The 20,932-nt window shown below is 40.2% G+C and overlaps 1 long non-coding RNA gene across 1 annotated transcript in view; it reads right to left on the bottom strand.

Annotated features, from left to right (window-relative positions):
- Positions 1-19,441: 19,441 nt before the first annotated feature.
- LOC126278164 (uncharacterized) overlaps positions 19,442-20,932 on the bottom strand; it is a 140,798-nt gene continuing 139,307 nt past the window's right edge. Inside the window, exon 3 of the long non-coding RNA XR_007550670.1 lies at positions 19,442-19,491. This is a non-coding gene — a long non-coding RNA (uncharacterized LOC126278164). The remainder of the gene's footprint in view (positions 19,492-20,932) is intronic.

Raw genomic sequence — 20,932 nt, 5'->3', positions numbered from 1 at the left:
TGTCACTGCAGGTTTTCATGCCTTAAACAAGAAGATTTTGACACCAATGCAACGTGCTGCTATAAATACCAGCGCTCTGGACATACTACTTTTGCATGCAGGGGTGAAGTCATTTGAGGAAAATGTGGTAAAGCCGCCCATGAAGGAATCGTTTGGTCACCTCCCTGAAAGTATATAAACTGCTCTGGGAATCACCCTGGCTGGAGTAGGGACTGCAGCGTCTACTTACATGGAAGGAAGACGAACCATTTGATAGCAACGAAATGTATCTCGTATGGTGAAGTCAAAAACATTTATAACGCAATGTAGCCTGCTAAATTTACTGCATTTTTGCTTGGAGTCATAATAAAACCATCCCGAGAGACGACAACTCTACCTTAACTGATATCTACACTTCTCACACAGATTTGGAATGTAGCGTTATGTCGAAACCAACAGTTTCCCGCAGAAAGTCATAAAAATTCATGGTTGCCAACTTTGTAGAGCTCTCATCCTCCTGAAAGGCAGAGTACAGTAAACAGACCAACACTGCCACCATTACTGTCGACGTCGTTCCTGTCAAGGCTTCCATCGAACGATGAAAACAGGTAGTAAGCTCTCAAACGATGTCTGTGTCCTTTGACCTGACAGTTCCAATGATTCTGATTCAGAGGCAGTGATATATGGTGTCTGCCTGAGGCAATCAACTCTCACGATAAGTTAGTCTGCACTCATTGCAGGGTCGCCAACCTGGCGGTTTGACACGATAACCGGACAACCTCCCTGATAAATGATTCCTATACTACAATGGAATATTAGTGGGTCCTGGATGCACGTGCAAGAATTGCAACTACTAACACAAGAACGTCTCTGTATTTGTGTTTACAAGAAAAACATCTTAAAGCTAGTGAGACACATGTGCCGCTACACCCTCCATCGCTAATATTACCAGACTGGAGGAATGGTCAAGGGAGCGGTCGCTGGTTTTGTCAATAATGCACACCACTTATCTGCTCCATCTGTAGTAACTGACCTGCAACAAATTTTCACTGAAGTCCATGTGGGGAATGGATTACCATATGGTCTCTATATTTACCACCACAGGGAAGAAAGGCTTTTAGAACCACTCCTCCACCCATTTCTTCTTCATTATTTTTCTATCAGGCTCCTACTTTTCTTGCCCCCTGTGTCGGATTTTAGAGATTTAGTCTTAGGAGCTGTGCACCCTCAGTTTGGGCAATCCTATTCTTTTAGCACAGTGTTCGGGCCATTGTCAGTCAACAGCCCTCAATTAGCTCATCAGCCCTCGCAGATTCAATTCAGTGGAAAATTAATGATGAAGATTACTCCAGTTACCACTTGTTGCTCAGGATTCACCTACTGTATGGAGCACATCATAAAAGAACGCGACCAAGACGGATGGTCAGCATGTATAAATGGTTGCTAGGTGTTTGAACATCGTGGCAGCGTCTGGAACTTGGCGGATCATACCACACATGAGACCCACCATGCTACTATTATACTGGCACTAGTGTACCACAGTGAAACTGTCACACATTTTCACATATACTGTTACTCGTTTGGAGCATAGGAGCAGCAGGCTAGCAGCACCTAACACACATACACTGAAAGCATTGAGAGTAAACCAATCTCATGACGTGATTTTTATCAGTACTCCCAATAGTTACTCTAATCATCAGCACACAAAAATGATCTCATGACCATGTGACCAGCTCATAGACTCTTACTTCTTCCTGCATAGCGAATGGCTTTAATCTGCGCAAAGCATGACTTTCTTTAGGTATTAACTGTTCTAATATTTAGAATTTCTCGATGTGTGGCATATCACTTTGAAAGGTGCGTTTTCCCTAACACATAATGAATAACAAAGTGTATACATAGGTACAGTGAAACTACTCAGCCCACACAGATCCCTGTAGGCGCCTCGTAGCGTTATTAACTGAATATTGTACAGAATATACCCTCCACCCGAATGGGATACACTCATGCTACGAATATAATTTCTGAAGACAGTGAGATGAATGTCCTTCAGAATCAGGTGGACACAATTTGTACTGTACCAATGCGAGCAAGACAGTGAATTCTCCTTTGTTAGCAGAAATGTGCAGCTGTTCGTTGCAATCTCAGGTTCGCTACCATGAAGATGGTGTCTTTCTGTAGATAATTCTGTATTCTTAATAGTGCTTTTATCAGGAAAATATTTCTCTGGTTTACTGCGTACGTGTCTTTCATACCTGTGCGACTTTTCTCTAACCTGTATTAAAGCATCATAACCTCTATTAAAACATCCTTAAATTGGCTACCGCTATGGATTTTTCTGCGAATCACGATCAAAATACCTGCCACCAAAAAAGGCTGTCTGTGGACAACCTTTGTTCATACCTGTTGCCAAACCCTTTGGAAGGTACCGCTGCTGTTGGTGTATCACAACAAATAATTACTGACAGTTTTGGTCCAAACGGTGATTTAGCAAGGATCCAGAAAGTTGACTACCAAACATAAGTGGTGGTTAATCGATCTCCACGTAGTTTACCACAATACCAAAAGAAATGCTCGTTAAATCTTAATGAATCTAAAGAGCTATTGTTGGGAAAACCACATATTATCCACAGTACCGTGGACTTTAATGTTATAAAACTTACGTAGGAGGAGTTAGTATTTTGCAAATGTATAGGCAATTTGCTTCTAGATACAAACCCTACCAGGACTGTCTAGCATGGCTGACATTAACAAACTGTTTCTCAGTATGCAACAAATCAGTCCGTGATGACGTGGACCACTCTCTTATCATCTATATCATGTGCTTCTATAGAGGCCGCCAAACTGGTGGATCTGCATCGCCTAGGACCCACGCAAGCACTCAGAGCTACCGCAACACGCCGTGGCATGGATTAAACAACTGTCTGAAGTAGTGCTGGAGGAACTGACACCATGAATCCTGCAGAGCCTTGCTTAAATCCGTAAGAATACGAGGAAGTCGAGATCTCTTCTGGACAGCACGTTGCAAAGGCATCCCAGCTGTGCTCAATAATGTTCGTGTCTGGGACGTTCGGTGGGCAGCAGAAGTGTTTAAACTCAGAAGAAAGTTCCTGGAGCCACTCTGTAGCAATTCTGGATGTGTGAGGCGTCACATTGTCCTACTGGAATTGCCCAAGCCTGTTGGAATGCACAGTGTGCACGAATAGATGCAAGTGATTAGACAAGGAGCTTACGTACCTGCCACCTGTCAGAGTCGTATCTAGACGTATTGGAGGTTCCACATCACTGCACCTGTACACGCCTCACACTATTACAGAGCCTCCAGCAGTCCCCTGCTGACATGCAGATTCCAAGGATTCATTAGGCTGCCTCCATGCCTGTACACTTTCATCCCCTCCATACCATTTGAAACGAGACTCGTCCGACCAAGCAACATGTTTCCAGTCATCAATAGCCCAATACTGGTGTTGACGGGCCAAGGCGAAGCGTAAAGCTTTGTATCACGCAGTCATCAAGGATACACTAGTTGGCATTCGGCCCCGAAAGCCCCTACCGTCGGTGTTTCGTTGAATGGCTTTCACACTGACACTTGTGGATGGCCTGGCATTGAAATCTGCAGCAATTCGCGAAGGATTGCACTTTTGTGACGTTGAACGATTGTGTTCACTCGTCGTTCGTCCCGTTCTTGCAGGATCTTTTCCCGGCCGCAGTGATGACGGAGATTTGATGTTTTCCCGGATTCCTGATAATCACGGTACACTCGTGAAATGGTCATAAAGGGAAATCCTCGCTTCATCGCTACCTCGAAGATGCCGTGTCCCATCGCTCGGTCGGCGACTATAAAACCACGTTCAAACTCACTTAAATCTTGATAACCTGCCACTGTGGCAGCAGTAACCGATCTAACAATTGTGCCGGACACTTGCAGTCTTATATAGACGTTGCTGACGGCATCGGCGTATTCTGGGTGTTTACATATCTCTGTGTTTGAATACGCATGTCTATACCAGTTTCTTTGGTGCTTCATTGTATATACAGGGTATGACACGTGTAAGTGCAGATATTTCAATTTTTAACTGAGTACGTTACATCAGTATTTGAATCATATGCAGACTAAAAGTTATAGCTGAGCAGCTGACGAGCGTGGCGGCCCTGGCGCAGCCATACATGCTTGAATACTGGGCTCGTGAAGGTAAGTAGTTATTTCTATAATAACTGTCAATTAAGTTAATATTGCGCCATAACGAAGTTAATTGATGGTTTCACTCGTTCCAATGCATTCCTCACATAATAACAATAACAGTAATAATAATAATTATAATAATAAAAACATAAGATCCTTAATCCATGTACTCCAGACGTAGGTTTAAATACAAATGTAAGACGTTTGCGGAAGTATTTTAAGTGAAAAATTTAGACTGTTTTCGTTAGACATATGTGTGGTAGTGCAGTAACTACTAGGGAAATTAAAGGTTTCAAGTTCTATCTTGCATTTCTTTCTATAATGCGTAAAGTGCAGCACGTACGCGATCTTGGCATAATTATTTGGGTAAACATATTTCGAGTTTTATTGTTATTTTAAGTGCATTACTACATTAATAGTATACACTTATAATAGTGTTCCATATAACTTTAGTGACTCTCGTGATCTGTAGTTAACAGTAAATTACTGTTATTGCCTAGATAAACTTTCTAATTGGGCGGAATGTAGTGGCATGGGATTTCTGGAAGCAAATGAGTCTCTTCCATGTGCATGTATTATCTATGTGATAGAGGAGTAGGAACGTTGCGCAAGAGTTTTAGAAAGAAGGATAGTGTAATAGAAGTTGGAGAAGGAAGCAATGTTGAGTGTTGCCTGATAAAAACAGCATCTGTAACGAACCGTACAAATGTTGGCTTATTTAGTGCAAGTGGTATGACCGGCCCCGATTGAGCAGCTCTGTCAAGAGGGTAAGTACGGAGCTAGTTCAGCTGCTGGCGACTTCTTTGCCAAGCATAGGTTTGGTCCTGTTGATGGTATTGGTAGGTGGAACTTTACAAGGAATGGCCTGCATGTGAATAGGAAAGGGAATGGTAAATTGGCTTGGATAATAGCAAACTCTATAAGGGGGGCAGGGGGTTACTGAGCCTCACTGTAGTACTCCCTTTCTAGGCTAAGATCAATGTCCAATGATCCAACGTTACATGATTCTAGCTTAATTGGAAGTTCAGACAGGCAGGTGCTATGTTGTTGTTGTGGTCTTCAGTCCTGAGACTGGTTTGATGCAGCTCTCCATGCTACTCTATCCTGTGCAAGCTTCTTCATCTCCCAGTACCTAGTGCAACCTACATCCTTCTGAATCTGCTTAGTGTATTCATCTCTTGGTCTCCCTCTACGATTTTTACCCTCCACACTGAACTCCAATACTAAATTGGTGATCCCTTGATGCCTCAGAACATGTCCTACCAACCGATCCCTTCTTCTGGTCAAGTTGTGCCACAAACTTCTCTTCTCCCCAATCCTATTCAATACTTCCTCATTATTACGTGATCTACCCATCTAATCTTCAGCATTCCTCTGTAGCACCATATTTCGAAAGCTTCTATTCTCTTCTTGTCCTAACTATTTATCGTCCATGTTTCACTTCCATACATGGCTACACTCCATACAAATACTTTCAGAAATGACTTCCTGACACTTAAATCTATACTCGATGTTAACAAATTTCTCTTCTTCAGAAACGTTTCCTTGCCATTGCCAGTCTACATTTTATATCCTCTCTACTTCGACCATCGTCAGTTATTTTGCTCCACAAATAGCAAAACTCCTTTACTACTTTAAGTGTCTCATTTCCTAATCTAATTCCCTCAGCAGCACCCGACTTAATTCGACTACATTCCATTATCCTCATTTTGCTTTTGTTGATGTTCATCTTATATCCTCCTTTCAAGACACTATCCATTCCATTCAACTGCTCTTCCAAGTCCTTTGCTGTCTCTGACAGAATTACGATGTCATCAGCGAACCTCAAAGTTTTTATTTCTTCTCCATGGATTTTAATGCCTACCCCGAATTTTTCTTTTGTTTCCTTTACTGCTTGCTCTATATAGAGATTGAATTACATCGGGGAGGGGCTACAACCCTGTCTTACTCCCTTCCCAACAACTGCTTCCCTTTCATGTCCCTCGACTCTTATAGCTGCGATCTGGTTTCTGTACAAATTGTAAATAGCCTTTCGCTCCCTGTATTTTACCCCTGCCACCTTTAGAATTTGGAAGAGAGTATTCCAGTCAACGTTGTCAAAAGCTTTCTCTAAGTCTACGAATGCTAGAAACGTAGGTTTGCCTTTCCTTAATCTTTCTTCTAAGATAAGTCGTAAGGTCAGTATTGCCTCACGTGTTCCAACATTTCTACGGAATCCAAACTGATCTTCCCCGAGGTGGCTTCTACTAGTTTTCCCATTCGTCTGTAAAGAATTCGTGTTAGTATTTTGCAGCTGTGGCTTATTAAACTGACTGTTCGGTAATTTTCACATCTGTCAACACCTGCTTTCTTTGGGATTGGAATTATTATATTCTTCTTGAAGTCTGAGGGTATTTCACCTGTTTCATACATCTTGTTCACCAGATGGTAGAGTTTTGTCAGGACTGGCTCTCCCAAGGCCGTCAGTAGTTCCGAGGCCTTGTTTTGGCTCAGGTCTTTCAGTGCTCTGTCAGACTCTTCACGCAGTATCTTATCTCCCATTTCATCTTCATCCATATCCTCTTCCATTTCCATAATATTGTCCTCAAGTACATCGCCCTTGTATAGACCTTCTATATACTCCTTCCACCTCTCTGCTTTCCCTTCTTTGCTTAGAACTGGGTTTCCATCTGAGCTCTTGATGTTTATACAAGTGGTTCTCTTTTCTCCAAAGGTCTCTTTAATTTTCCTGTAGGCAGTATCTATCATAACCCTAGTGAGATAAGCTTCTACATCCTTACATTTGTCCTCTAGCCATCCTTTCTTAGCCATTTCGCACTTCCTGTCGATCTCATTTTTGAGACATTTGTATCCCTTTTTGCGTGCTTCATTTACTGAATTTTTATATTTTCTCCTTTCATCAATTAAATTCAATATTTCTTCTGTTACCCAAGGATTTCTACTAGGCCTCGTCTTTTTACCTACTTGATCCTCTGCTGCCCTCACTACTTCATCCCTCAAAGCTACCCATTCTTCTTCTACTGTATTTCTTTCCCCCATTACAGTCAATTGTTCCCGTACACTCTCCCTGAAACTCTGTACAACCTCTGGTTCTTTTAGTTTATCCACGTCATATCTCCTTAAGTTCCCTCCTTTTTGCAGTTTCTTCAGTTTTAATCTACAGGTCATAACCAATAGATTGTGGTCAGAGTCCACATCTGCCCCTGGAAATGTCTTACAATTTAAAACCTAGTTCCCAAATCTCTGTCTTACCATTATATAATCTATCTGATACCTTTTAGTATCTCCAGGGTTCTTCCATGTATACAACCTTCTTTCACGATTCTTAAACCAAGTATTAGCTATGATTAAGTTGTGCTCGGTGCAAAATTCTACGAGGCGGGTTGCTCTTTCATATCTTAGCCCCAATTCATATTCACCTACTACGTTTCCTTCTCTCCCTTTTCCTACTGCCGAATTCCAGTCACCCATGACTATTAAATTTTCATCACCCTTTACTATCTGAATAATTTCTTTTATTTCATCATACATTTCTTCAATTTCTTCGTCATCTGCAGAGCTAGTTGGCATATAAACTTGTACTACTGTAGTAGGTGTGGGCTTCATATCCATCTTTGTCACAACAATGCGTTCAGTATGCTGTTTGTAGTAGCTTACCCGCATTCCTATTTTCCTATTCATTATGAAACCTACTCCTGCATTACCCCTATTTGATTTTGTGTTTATAACCCTGTAGTCACCTGACCATATGTCTTGTTCCTCCTGCCACCGAACTTCACTAATTCCCACTATATCTAACTTCAACCTATCCTTTTCCCTTTTTAAATTTTCTAACCTACCTGCCCGAATAAGGGGTCTGACATTCCACACTCCGATCCGTAGAACGCCTGTTTTCTTTCTGCTGATAACGACATCCTCTTGAGTAGTCCCCGCCCGGAGATCCGAATGGGGGACTATCTTACCTCCGGTATATTGTACCCAAGAGGACGCCGTCATCATTTAATCATACAGTAAAGCTGCATGCCCTCGGGAAAAATTACGGGCATAGTTTCCCCTTGCTTTCAGCCGTTCGCAGTACCAGCACAGCAAGGGCGTTTTGGTTATTGTTACAAGGCCAGATCAGCCAATCATCCAGATTGTTGCCCTTGCAACTACTGAAAAGGCTAAAAGCTGCTGCCCCTCTTCAGGAACCACACGTTAGTCTGGCCTCTCAACAGATACCCCTCCGTTGTGGTTGCACCTACGGTACGGCTATCTGTATCGCTGAGGCACGCAAGTCTCCTCACCAACGGCAAGGTCCATGGTTCGTGGGGGGGCAGGTGCTATATATGTTAATATATCACAAGATTCTCGTAAAACTATAGTGAAAAATGTTAGCACTTCACAAAGTTCTCACAAAAGCACAATGAAAATTATATCACTATACTGCATAACATTATCAGTGTATTGAAAAATAAACTATATGAGCTTCTTGTTTCTTTAGAAGATTTAGAAACTGAGGATGGAATGTCTGTCTGAAGATTATATAACCACAGATATGGGAAAGGTAAATGTAGGTGAATACAAGTTTTCAGCGCAAAGTAGAGACACAATGAAGAGAGGAGAAGATGCCATACATAGTAAAATTTATCACACTGTGAAAAATGTAGAAGCTAAAAGAATATTTGTAGAGCATGTGTGTTTGGGATTAAACTAAATAATGATAGTTTTATAACTATAACTATTTTTGGAATACATTGATTCTTTACTGCTTCATGGATCAGACAGGGGGAGAAAATTATTGTATGTTGAGTTTCTGAATGTGCTTTTTCTGAAAGAGTAGAATATAAAGCTAGACATTGAAGTTTTATTTGGCTCTTTTAATTTGACTTCAGTTATTGATTTTTCTGCTTATGTGGTACAGGAAAGTAGGACACTCATAGATAATGTTTCAATAGTCCAAGAGTAATTTTATCAAACAGAAACTTTTTCTGTAAAGAATGATTTGTATAATCAGGATCACAGTTATTTACACTACATGACATAGCTCCATAGAGTAATGCGAAACAGTTCTCCATAATGGAGCATACAACTGTAAATTTTAGGGAAAGCTTGCAATAGGTGGACTGGTATGAGGTGTATAGGGAACACGATGCTGATTTAACATTTAACCATTTTCATGATACCTTCGTGAATGTATTTGAATATAGTTTTGCTAAGAAAACAATCGAACATAACTGTAAGAAATCATCTAATATGCCATGGATTATTAAATGGATAAAAATAACTTCTAAGCAAAACAGAGAAATGTATCTTAGTGTTACAAGGAGTAAAAGTCTGAAAACATCAAAAACTATAAAAACTACTGCCTCTTGTTAAGAATATTTACTAAGAAGCCCAGATGTATGTACATAATGTCTGAAATTAGCACCTCTGATTTCAAATTAAAACAATTTTGAACATTGTTAAAAGGAAACAGGGCATCCAAGAGCATGTGTTGCAGAAAAAATAGGATCCAGGTGTTGATTAGAAAATCTTAGGCTGGATGTGGAAGAAGCAGTGCTTATGTAATTTGGTAAAACTGAAATTCAGCCTACCTCTCACACTGAAACTAAATAAATTCACTGAAATGTGAATGCCACATGGAATTAATAGCACTGTCAGCAGAAAACTGAAAGCTTGCTCCCAAAAGATAAGGATTCTCAGTCACATATGTAGTAGCTCACTGAAACAGGACATTTTTCCAGATAGACTGAAATATGCTGCTGTTAAACCATTGAAAAAAAAAGGGGTAGGTCTGACGCTTATAACTACTGCCCAGTCTCACTTCTGATAGCTTTATCAAAACCTTTTTTTAAAAAAGTAATCTAACCAAAAGCAGCTTCACATATTTGTAAAAATTAAGTACTAACAAAACATCAATTTGGTTTTGATAAAGACTTTTCAACAGAAAATGCTATATATTCGTTTAATAATCAAATATTAAATGCTCTGAATATCCGTTCATCAACTACTGGGAAATTTTGTGATCTCTGAAAGGCTTTTGACTATGTAAATCATGAAATTCTTCGAATTACTGTTATTAATAACCTACCCCCGATTAAAAAATAATAGCGAAGAACATAGCTACAATACAAAAGGATAATCTTCACTATTTTGGGTTATATGTGACTTTGGGTCCATTATTCTGCCACAAAAGACTTTCATCTTTTGCGAAATAGCATTATATGTCTGATAGAGAGCCAACTAAGATTTAAAAGCAAATAAAAATAATTTATGAATGACAACTTCTACTTAGAAGATGAAATTTACATATGAAGCAGTAACTGTAAAAAAATATATAGATATTGGGTAATGAAAACACCCGCTCTGTTCACCATAACCATCTACCAACATGGCATGAGGGTCTGAGGATAATAAAAAATTGATCGAAGTCAGTTACCATAAAAATAAATGTTTTTGCCTAGAAATTGTTGGAGTCCATTCTTAAATTGTAGTACCTGTAATTTTCTGTTGTCATCTGCCACATCTGGAGCTCTATTAGAAGTTTAGTAGCTTTGTTTGTGTTAGTAGCATCAGCTTTTCTGCTAGCCCAGTTTCTTCATTTGCTTGACGAACTCTGTTTTTCCCTCTCTGGAGCTCTTCTTAGTCTCATTGTGGTTAACTTCTGCAAGAGATGTCAGAAATGATGTGCTTTCAATGGCCAGATGGTGGTGACCACTGTCATATACTATTTTTTTCCTAATATGAACTATTGGAAGGTCTTTCTCTATTTCCTTGTTTCTTAGGAACCCAGTTCATTTACCTTTGTGGCTATTTTGAAGGCTTCATAAGACAACCTGAGAGCCTCAATTCTGTACCCGTGGGTATACCAGTCTAGTCTTTTTCTGATCGCATCGCTGAGATTTCCTTGCTGTTGGTAGATCCTCGATTAAGTTTGTACAATTGTCTCCCATCTGGTAGGATGATTGAGCTCGCTGTCTCGGGCAGGAATACGTTTAGAATTATTGGGGTCTTTTTCGTTAGGGATAGACAACCAGTTCCATAGATGACGGACGGTCTGACTACTGTGGAACCGTTTCTTAGTTTCAGATTCATCCACAGATGTCAAGAGGTATACATTTTTCTCGAAATGTTGTATGCCCTTTTAGTTTGATTTTCCATTATTCAAGAGCTATAGTTTCACTGAGATCATCTGAGACCCATTCTCAAAGGTACTTCACTGTTTTGACTCTCTTTATATGCTTGGTATCAGTAACTCTCATCGTTCTGGGAGCGTGTTTAATACTGGTTATGAATTCAGTCTTTCTGATACTGATCGGCTGACGTACTTTGTCAGTAAGGTCCCGTCATCAGCTAAATCCCTAGGTTGTCTGCTTCGAACTCAATCCTTAATCCGGCGTTCACTCTATAGATCTGGTCCAAACACCGACAATTTTTTTCATGGCCAAGTTAAATAATACAAGTGACTCTACCCGTGGACTGCTGCTTGAGAAACTTTAAACATTTCTTTGGATTTGGTTCTGCACAGGGTGGCCTGCATCGACCTACTGGATTTTTCGTTGAGTCCTATTTCTTTTATTTTCTTTTATTATTTCAAAGAGAGTGAATCAGTTTAATTGACTTTAAATTTAAATGAGTAATTTAATTTCATGATAAAACCAATATGTAGGTGATAGTTTCTAATTTGGCGCTTTCACAATGTTCGAGAGAACCATAAATTAAAAATAATCGATTGTTTTTACGCCTCAAGATATATTAGAGGTAACTAGCAAAGCAATTACGAACACTGGTTTTCCCCTTCTAATCACTATCAACGCACCCACCTGCAGAGAACAAGGGCAGAGTGGTGATTTCAGGTACCACGTACAGATAATGGCTAGCATATATACATCTCCGTTTCAAGCTTGAGTATTCCAGTGCAACAGAAAACGAAATCATGGTCTCTCAAAAGATGTCTGCGCAGGTAAAATTTTTCACTTACATATTTACCTTTTAATACATCTTTAAATCTTATTGTTAAAATATGTTTAACCATCGAGGCATCTGACTTCGCTAAAAGGTACTCTTAGGTTGTAAGTTGCAAAATCGTTGTTAGTGCGGCAGCATTTACACTGCTCCAGTACTCTCCTAACTTACTTAGATAGCGTCCTATCGCCGTTTTGTTTCTTACCCTTATTGAAGTGATCCTGTGTACAGACAGGCTTCACAAAGAAAGGGACTATTGACTGAGAATACTTTTCTAATGGTTGAAAAGATTCATGCATACCTATGAGTATTACTCACCGGAGTCAAAGTAACTAAATAGTTAAAGATTCTTAGTACAAAACGATTTGTTTATAACAATTTATTGCTATTCGCGTGTCGTGTGGGGCTTGTAATAAATTCGGTCTACAATTCTGAAGGCTTATATGGAGATATCTTGATCCGTTTTCAGAGTTAACTGTAACTGAATAAAGAACACATCCCTCATTATTAAGACAAAGAAGACATGTTCTTTCAGACTGGTGTGGTATATTTTATTCCTATATTAAAGGGCTGAAGTCGGATAACAGTTCATATGCATGGTGGCACTCTAGCTCAAGCTGCAGCTACGTTTATTATCAACGCTTAGGATATTGGATTCTTAATCTGGAAAGAGTTCAAACCAGTGCCTGCCATTGTCAGTGATAAGTAGCGTAATCAGTTCGAAATAATATCTAACTACCGTATTCAGTATCCCAATGAACATATGATTTCCACTTTCTGATTAAGTTTGGTAACTTTTCCAGACTATGCAAAGCGAATTGAGATAAATACCGGTGCTTCCAAGTTACGTGGTTCAAAATACGATTTTCTGCTTTTTATTTCTTTAAGGCTTCTTCGTCCACAATTTTGAATACTCAACACTCCTGCCATGTATGAGGGAGGCATCCTACAAAATGCATCGGTACTCTGAGACAACCATGTAATGCAACACATATTCTGCGTTCATTCTTTACTTAGCAGAAAATATGTCAATAGAATGGCAATGAGCAAAAAATTTTAATTATGTTGACATGCAAATATGTACTAAGACTGAATGTAGAAATGTGTGAATCCAAACCAGTAACAGTTCGATAGAATAAAGAGGAAAGGGATAATATATAAGTAATATTTGACTACAAACGTAGATAAAAATTGGGGCAATGGAAAAAATGTTCTGTTGCTTACATAATGCTATTCTACGGGATGGAAACTTAAAATTATTAGTAATTCAGATCCATTAACTAAATAGACACCTGTAGTCTTAAATGATGAGGATTTGTTTCTGTTTTTTGTGTGCTTCGAGTAACTTTTCGAAACTGACAACGCAAAGAAATATTCTCGCCGTCAACAAAATTTTTATCGCCATAGTGAATTACAAATGTAAATACAATAGAAGCAAATACCAAAAGAAGTCGTCTTTCTCCATGTCTAGAAACTGAAACGCAGTTCTCTAACATCGGCAAAATGTATGTACAAACTAATCTGATGGAAATAATTTCTCGATAGGCAAGGTCGTAGCTACAAAATACAGTTTTCAGTATGTGACTGTAATCTATCTCTGGACCACAAAGATAACTGCGAAACTAACGAGAAAATATTCAGTTCAAAAGAATATTTACTTGACATCTGAGAAAACTTCAGTTTGTAATTCATAGATTTTAACCCAAGCGAATCACAGCAAATAGACCTTGTATACAGTTCTTTCAATGCACGAATGGCTACATACCATGGGAAGGTATAGGAGAAAACTATAATTACAAAATAGGGACGGAAATAACATTTTCACATATGGCTAGAGAAACTGCTGTGTGTAATTATAAAACATGAACATTATTTGCACTGACTTAAAGCGTACAAGTCTTAAAATAAAACATCAACCTGAAGGTCGCTGTAATTGTCTTTGCTCTAATGGAGTTGAAATTCCTTTGTTACCTCTGTTTTCTTAAATGCTTTCCGCATTTATCGGAAGACCTAATTGAAAATGAACCCCTATGTGCTTTGAAACTTGGCATTTTTCATTATAACGAACATTTGGATTTGATTTGCAGTTTGACATTTAACTACTTAGCCATCGGTGAGGTGTCAAGCTATTTTAGGTGGTGGAACTGCGCGACAGCTACGGTCCCAGGTTCGAATCCTGCCTCGGGCATGGATGTGTGTGATGTCCTTAGGTTGGTTAGGTTTAAGTAGTTCTAAGTTCTAGGGGACTGATGACCTCAGATGTTAAGTCCCATAGTGCTCCGAGCCATTTGAACCATTTATTTTACGTGGGTAATTAATTTAGGGTATTACACAAACCTTACTTCCAGTGTGGAAAACGTTATTGAGTGTACGTACGTGAAATTGCAACCGCCGAACTATTTTCTGATAGTGTCAAAATATGGGATTAACCTTAATCACACATTTTCCAGTTCACAATTCAAAAACCTCGCTCGTTTCCCGGTAGAACGGGAGAGTATTTCTTTTCAGCTTACGGCTTGAAATAAATAGAGTAGTTTTTCTGCACTGTCGCCAACATCTTCCAAGCAGTGGATTACGGTTTTAAATAGATCCGCAAATTCTAGATTTCGTGAACTTCAAAATGGTGTTATAGGAAAACCTCGACAATGAACTGAGCATGAAAAACTTTCCGCAGCATGTCGTTTTGCAGGCACGCTTTACAGTATCAATATTAATATTAAACCAGATACCTCTAAACACTAAGGCAGTTACACGCAGACAGTTGTAGCAAGTACTCTAAAATATCGTAAACTTTAATTTTTTCAGTTAATTACTATGCCATTACCTGAATGATTAAAACTTTCCTTTACTATCTAATTTCACATTTAACAATTGATTGTAAAATAGGTATGTTCTAAAATATCTATTTACTGTATTTCTGCCTCTACTGTTACAATGTTAACATTACTACAGTCACTAGCATTGTAAGTGTTTATTCTGTTGTTCTCCTCGTGTGTATGTTTTCTTTGTTACAGAGGGAGATTTGACAGTATATGTCTTCCTCATAGTCTACTCTGATCCTTTGGGCTCCTTATTCTGTTTGCATAGCTACCTACATCTGTTTCTTTCACAAATGCTACAATTACAGTCACCATTCCCGCCTTTGCGCAAAGAAATCTTCCACTACCCATGCAACTAATATTTCTAATATAATCATTTCTGTTACTTGTTCAGCAACCATGATTTCAGGTCCAAAATACCGCAAGTAATCATTTCACAATTACTACTTCACGAATAATTTCATTTCATTATGTGGTCGTTACTATTTAGAATTCTTACGTCTCGAATCTACGTGGAAATCTACGGTTTTGTCTCATTAATAGCACTGTATCTGTAGTTTTAGTACAGGTCATCAAACTTTACTCTTCCGAGGAGGCAACGTTTCTACTACGCAAGCCAATGTATTGCATGTAATATTCTGACACATTCACGACTTACGTTGCCAGATGAGGACGCATTTCCTATCCGAAACTAATTTTACGGAGGAATGGAGTTCCATTTCAACTTTTACTTAGTTACAAAAAGTGGAGTGTTTTTACAGGTACACGTTTTCTCCTTCATTATATGCATATATCTGTGTTTAGTCTCTTAGTGCTGAAGGTATCATCAGAAGTAATAAAGAACCAGATAGCAGTTACAAACATAGGCCTGTCAAGGAATCAGCTGTGGAAAATCATATATGTACGGGGTCTTTTTTTATCCCTGATTAATTCTAGCAACTATATGGCCATAAAAGTAAAATATTTCCACAAAAATAACAACGAATTATTGTAAGACTCATGTACATATTGGAAATTACAACTCCGTTCCTGCATGCTGTAATTATGTTGCAAACCTGTAACAAAGGTTATCAGCAGATTTTTTCCATCAATTTCCCTTTAGGTGATGAGCTAAATAATGTGCCGCTCGTTTCTGTTAATTCAGCAGATTTCCTTTTATAGAGTTGCGCATTTTTGAGATATTTGCTGTCACAATTTACAGCAGCGCACATTGTTATCATATACTGTCCAGGTTTCAAAAGACTGCACGCCTCGTGTGGACACTTCCCCTGAAGGTACACAGGTGCACATCCATCGTAATATAAGGCCCAGGGATGTAAGACGAAATATATGCACCTATTGTAAGTAGGTTTTTCATATTGGTAACGCCACGTAGCGCTCTGTATGAAGATCACTGAGTGTGCTGTATGCAGTCTGTGGCTGGTTGGCGTTGTTGTAATACTCGACATTGTAGTGTTGGGCGGCTGGATGTTAACAGCGCGTAGTGTTGCACCGTTGGAGGTGAGCCGCCAGCAGTGGTGGGTGTGGGGAGAGATATGGCGGAGTTGTGAGAGCGGATGATCTGGACAGAGACAGTAAAATTCTAAGGCTAGATGTCAAGAACTGCTATATATATTATCACTTTTGAACACTATTGAGGTAAATACGTTGTTTGTTCTCTATCGAAATCTTTCATTTGCTAACTATGCCTATCAGTCGTTAGTGCCTTCCATAGTTAGAATCTTTTATTTAGCTGGCAGTAGTGGCGCTCGCTGTATTGCAGTAGTTCGAGTAACGAGGATTTTTGGTGAGGTAAGTGATTTGTGAAAGGTATAGGTTAATGTTAGTCAGGGACATTCTTTCGTAGGGATTATTGAAACTCAGATTGCGTTGCGCTAAAAACATATTGTGTGTCAGTCTAAGCACAGTTGTGTACAGTTTTTATTAGGGGACGTTTCACTAGGAACATCTCAGATATACCACTTATAGGTGGAGAGTTTGATCCAAAACCGCTTCTCTTTCTTCTCTTCTAAGTTTATCATGGAACTGGAGGTACATCAGGATTTCATCAAGTCTTGAAAATTTCATGGTGGCTCGAAAAATGGGTAAGAAGTACTGATCTGATTCAAATTCATTGCTATGTTTTCCATGTACCTTATGTAACCTAGCTATTACTAGAAGAACAAATAAATTTACTGTTGTCTGTATTTGTGGTCTACAGGTGGCGTGGAATATACGCAGTTTTGCATGTTATTCTCCTGGAAGCCTGACTGCTCACATCAGGCCGTACTATGTCTTACGTTATCTGCCGAGTTCTAAATACAAGAGTAGACGCACTGGTTTCCTGAATACCATGTCGTCTTCTTCACATTCATTTACACTGACCTCGTATCCGACCACTGTCTCTTCCTGTGACACTTATATCAGCATCCCTCTCACTGTGTTTCCAAAAATCTATTCATTATCACTGTTAGGTAATCTGCTAATACCTGCTCGAAACTGCAGACCCTTTCAAAGCGTACATCAGGATTCACTATGAACAACATACAATACCACAACTCATTTCAACAAAACGTGACTCCTAACTGTGCCCATCATGCCCGTGGATGTTTCTCTACTAAACGGCTGGGATACCGGCCCACGTCGTTAATCCATCGGGCGGATTCGCTCCAGCAGTTGCTCACCTCCCCGTGCCCTAGAAGCGGCGTGCTAACGCGCTCGCATAATCAGGTGATTCGACCACGGCCTTACACCGTTGAAACTATATTCACTAGTAGAATACACAGATCAGTTAGGACATTATGACCATCGACCTACTTTCGATATAAATCCATCCAGGAGATAGCAGAGTCAGCTGACGAGAAATGGGTGCTAGTTAGAAATTGCTGTTCGTGTTTATAAGGAGGAAGGCGAGCGATCTATCTGTGTGTGACCCATGGCAGATTGTAATGGACTGCATGCTCTACCTGAGCATTTCACAAACTGCACGCCTTGTCGGATGTTCAAAGAGTGCTTTGGTAAGTGACTTCAACACGTGGTGAAACCTCGTGCAGACGTCATGGGTTTGGACCGCCCTTCATTACTGATATTGGACGTTGTAGGCTGGGCAGACTAGTAGAACAGGACAAGCAGTGGGCAGAGCAAAAGTGTGTCAGAATACGCATTGCACCAAACGCTCCTAACGATTGGCCTCCACAGCCCTTCGAACCATGCAAGTGCCAGTGTTAACACCACAACATTGGCAACCACGACTGAAACTGGCACGTATCCATGGGCACTGGAAGTTGGCGCAGTGGCAGAGCCCTGCATGGTCTCATGAATCCCGACACTTTCATCAGGGCGATAGGCGGGCGCGAAATCGTCGTGTTTCAAGGGAACAGCTCCTTGACACCTCTACTGCTGGACGGAGACAAACAGGCAGCAACATAATTAAGTTCTGAGGAATATTAACGTGGGCATCGATGGTTCCAAAGGAGATCGTGCAAGGCACCGTGTTGGCCAAGGAGTATCATACTGGCTAGAGACTACGTAAGCCCCCTCATGACGATCACCTTTTCGGAATTCAGTGGGTTTATTCCGTAAGATAAGGAGTGTGATGGAATAGTTCAAGGAACAAAGTGTCGAGTTCCAATTGATGTGCTGGCGCCCCAACCCACCAGATGTGGACCCGATAGAACACATCTGGGATGTGAAGGAACGTGGCGTCAAAACACATCGTCCTCCTATCAGACTTTACGGGAGTTAGGTGACTTGTATCTGCACATATTGTTTCATCCCCCTCCAGCAACTTGCCAAGTTCTAAATTCTTCCATGTCACAACACGTTGCCGTTGTTATACGTGCCAGTGATTACGAGCTCCCATACTCCGAGGAGCGTGGAAGACGATGCGGGCGACCAAGACTGCTAAATAGGCAAGATCCTAGCGGAGGTGGTGCGCGATTACCTTACTCCGATCATTATGGGGATGAATGAAGATGAAGACGACACAACACGCAGTCATCGCTACGCAGGGAAAATCCGTGACCACGCCGAGAATCGAAACAAGGATCTCGTGCGCAGAAAGGGAGAACGCTACCACAAGACTACGAGCTGCGGACATCCGTGACAAAGGTGGTCATAATGTTGTGGCTGAACGGTATCAATATGGGCCGTGAGAGCTTCTTTTGTGATAATAAAGCTTCTGTCTTGTTAAGTGGTCTCATTTTCTATCTTCTGTATTTTCTTTCTCAGAGATTCCGACAGCTGTTTCTTTTGGAAACTCCTACTATCCTTGGTTTGTGTCACAGGCATGTTAGTCACCTGGAGCCTACCTCTCACTCCTTGCTGAAACCCTAAACGCCATTTCCATTATATGTAACATATAGTAGTAGCTTGTTGTTGGTGGTCTATGAATTCTGTATATGTACTTTTCACAAGTTCACAAGAGGCTCAATCTACTGATCTGTGATTTTGTAATTCTAGAATCTGGTGATGTCGGCGCTGGTGCTGATTGCCCTAATGATGATGCCCGGCATAGCAGAGGCCCAGAGCTCCACCGCGACCACCACGACCACAACGGAGGGATCGGCGCTGATAGACCTCGACCTGGGTGATCTCGTTGGAGATCTAGGAGGAACCGTTGGAGACCTCGTTGGAGGGGGCGTTTTACACATAAGCCGCACAGGGGCAGCCAGATCTGCTTCATCAGCCCACAGCCGGGCCAAGAAGACCCACTCGTAGCCAGCTACAAGCCGTTAACTACTATGTCAGTCTCAGATTTTAGAACAATTCTAATTGTTACTGATGTAAGATGAAACATAAATAAATCCCTGAGACTTTGCCTATAATCTTTGTAGAGAGTGCACCCATTAGATGATCTTAGAGAAACTGAACTCCTCTCCCGCCTATGTCTCTTCGCCTTTGCCTTTCCTGGACTGTGGTCCTCTCATTCAGACATCCGAGCGCGACACACAAATGTGATCAAACGTTTTACTTACCAGTAGTCAGAATTGGAAGAACTCTGAAACTGTACATGGTGTGTGGGTGCCCAGAATCTCAGTTTGGTATACGGGCGGCTCCTGTTGTCATTTAATGTCGATGCTTCCTTACTGCTAAATCTAACACTGTCTGTCACTTAATGTACTTTAATGACCCACACTGAATAGGAAAAAAGTGAAATCTGACGCGCATCAATAGTTGAGTGACACATTTATCTATTGTAAATGAGAGTTGTATTTGAGCCTCTATTCCAATGATATATTTTTGACTATAGATAATTTTCGGTTTGGCCAGTGGTATAATGATTTCCTTGGCGGCCAATTATCACTGACCATGCCTAAAATTTAATCTATTTTTTTAAAGTGGGTAAATAACCATAACTTCCAAGTGTCAAAGCAGAAGAAGAAAAACATAGTTTATTTACAGTATGAGGAATCAAAACTTTAAAAAATTTCTATTATGTGCAAATTAATTTCTCTTACTTTGTCTTACTTTCCCATTTCGCTCACATTCAGTCTGGTACCCTGGCGTTCAAGAAACAACTGGAGTATTCGTATTTCTGTGCCCTCGAGAGAAAGGTACATTTACTCTAGGACAGCTTCAGAAACAGTAAGGTAATCATAAGACGCATATATTTACTGAGGTTCAATAAGTATTTTAAAATGGGTACCAATATTTTCTTGTATGAGGGCAGAATTTAGTGCGTAAGACCCAGCTAAACCCTAAAATTTTTAGCATGTTTCGATAAATATAAGATAAACGATGATTACAGCAACCAGATCCAGGTAGGTAGACACGAAGCCCACGCCTACTACGGTAGTACAAGTTTATATGCCAACTAGCTCTGCAGATGATGAAGAAATTGAGGAAATGTATGATGAGATAAAAGAAATTATTCAGATAGTAAAGGGTGATGAAAATTTGATAGTAATGGGTGACTGGAATTCGACAGTAGGAAAAGAAAGAGAAGGAAACGTAGTAGGTGAATATGGATTGGGGGTAAGAAATGAAAGAGGAAGCTGCCCAGTAGAATTTTGCACAGAGCATA

This window comes from Schistocerca gregaria, chromosome 6, assembly GCF_023897955.1.
Source record: "Schistocerca gregaria isolate iqSchGreg1 chromosome 6, iqSchGreg1.2, whole genome shotgun sequence".
Classification (NCBI taxonomy): domain Eukaryota; kingdom Metazoa; phylum Arthropoda; class Insecta; order Orthoptera; family Acrididae; genus Schistocerca; species Schistocerca gregaria.
This window is presented reverse-complemented; position numbering and strand designations above follow the sequence as displayed.